The following is a 2,039-nucleotide window of genomic DNA, read 5'->3' as shown; positions in this document are numbered from 1 at the left end:
CTCATACTCTCTCCTCTCTCTCTCATACTCTCTCTCTCTCTCTCTCTCATACTCTCTCTCTCACTCTCTCTCTCTCTCTTCACTCATACTCTCTCTCTCTCTCTCTCTCTCTCATACTCTCTCTCTCTCTCTCTCTCACTCATACTCTCTCTCTCTCTCTCTCTCTCTCTCTCATACTCTCTCTCTCTCTCTCTCTCACTCATACTCTCTCTCTCTCTCTCTCTCTCACTCATACTCTCTCTCTCTCTCTCTCTCTCACTCATACTCTCTCTCTCTCTCTCATACTCTCACTCTCACTCTCACTCTCACTCTCCATCTCTCCCTCTCCCTCTCCCTCTCCCTCTCCCTCTCCCTCTCCTCTCCCTCTCCCTCCCTCTCCCTCTCTTTTCTCTCACACCTTCTCTCTCTCACTCGCTCGGAGATTTTCTCTCCTCCAGTCTCCAGTTTAAATTCCAACCGCCGCCCAGCCCTTCCGCTATCCTCCAATCCGGCGCCGCCTGGCTCCCGCAGCTCGGCGGGCTGCACCAATCGCCGCCCGTCTAACAAATCCCTCGGCGAGCCGCCGTCCAATCCGGCGCCGCCTTACTACCCCGGGTGCGGCCGCCCGTGCCTTCGCGCCATTTCCCGCCGCCGCTGTCATGCCGACTGAAGACCGGAAGGTGGAGCGCGGGCGGTTGGGGAGGGGTGACGACATATCCGGCGGGCTCCACGCCCAGAAACTGCTGACGTCACCCTCCCCTGACGTCATCGTTTGCCCCCGCTGATGGCTGACAACAACAACAACAACAACTGGCCTTTCTCTCAATCCCTGTAATGTAGGGAGAGAAATCAAAGGAAAGACTTGCATTGATATAGCACCTTTCACCACTGCTGCACGTCCCAAAGCGCTTTACAGCCGATGAAGTACTTTTCGGAGTGTAGGCGCTGTTGTATTGTGGGAAAAGCGGCAGCCAATTTGTGCACAGCAAGATCCCACAAAACAGCAATGTGATAATAGGAACATCAGAACATAAGAAATAGGAGCAGGAGTTGGCCATACAGCCCCTCGAGCCTGCTCCGCCACTTAACACGATCATGGCTGTTCTGATGGATCGGATTAGGCGGTGGTCCGTCCAGCAGTCGTCAGCTCCTGTCATGGCGCGCGTGATGCGCACATCCTTGCGATCCCTGGCTCGGATGATGACATAAGTGCCAGTGTTTGCGAGCGAGGGTGTTGCCGCTATTATGTATGTAAACATTGTAACTGTGTAAGACTTGCCACCAGAGGGCGCAACTGTTGGAGGCCCAAGGGTCACCTGCACACCTCGTGCAAGGGAGTATAAAAGGTTGTCTGCCGTGCTGCTTGGGCACTCTGGAGTTGTATTAAAGAGACTAAGGTCACATCAATTTTAGCTCACAGTGCTCAGTCTTGTTGAGTTCTTCCATACTTAACAATTGGCGACGAGGAACAGATTACAAATTTTCATGCGGTCATAGCTACCGTTGGTATTCCAGAGAGATTTGTAGAGGGCGATGATTGGGAAGCCTTCGTTGAGCGTCTCGACAAGTACTTCGTGGCCAACGAGCTGGATGAGGTCGATAAAGCGGTCAAGCACAGGACGAAGGGCCGAATGGCCTCTCCTGCACCTATTTTCTATGTTTTCCATGATTCTCCTCACCGTTTGTGGGTCTACAATACACGGCCTCATCAAGAATCTGCTAGCACCGACGAAACCAATGGAGAAGCCATAGACAGAGTTGTGTACGCTGGTTCGGGGACCACCTCAAGCCGAAGGGGAGCATCTTAATGGCCAGGTATCGCTTCTACACGCACCACCGCTCCGAGGACCAGGACGTGGCGAGTTATGTCGCCGACCTGAGACGCCTTGCGGGAACTTGTGAATTTGCTGGACTTTTGGAGGAAATGTTGCGGGACATTTTCGGTGCTTGGCATCGGCCACGAGGTCATTCTTCGCAAGCTGCTGCTCGCCCAATCCCTCGACCTGAGCAAGGCCGTCACGATAGCCCAGGCATTCATATCCACGAGCGATAATACCCAG

Source organism: Pristiophorus japonicus, unplaced genomic scaffold (assembly GCF_044704955.1).
Source record: "Pristiophorus japonicus isolate sPriJap1 unplaced genomic scaffold, sPriJap1.hap1 HAP1_SCAFFOLD_144, whole genome shotgun sequence".
In the NCBI taxonomy this organism is placed as follows: domain Eukaryota; kingdom Metazoa; phylum Chordata; class Chondrichthyes; family Pristiophoridae; genus Pristiophorus; species Pristiophorus japonicus.
This window is presented reverse-complemented; position numbering follows the sequence as displayed.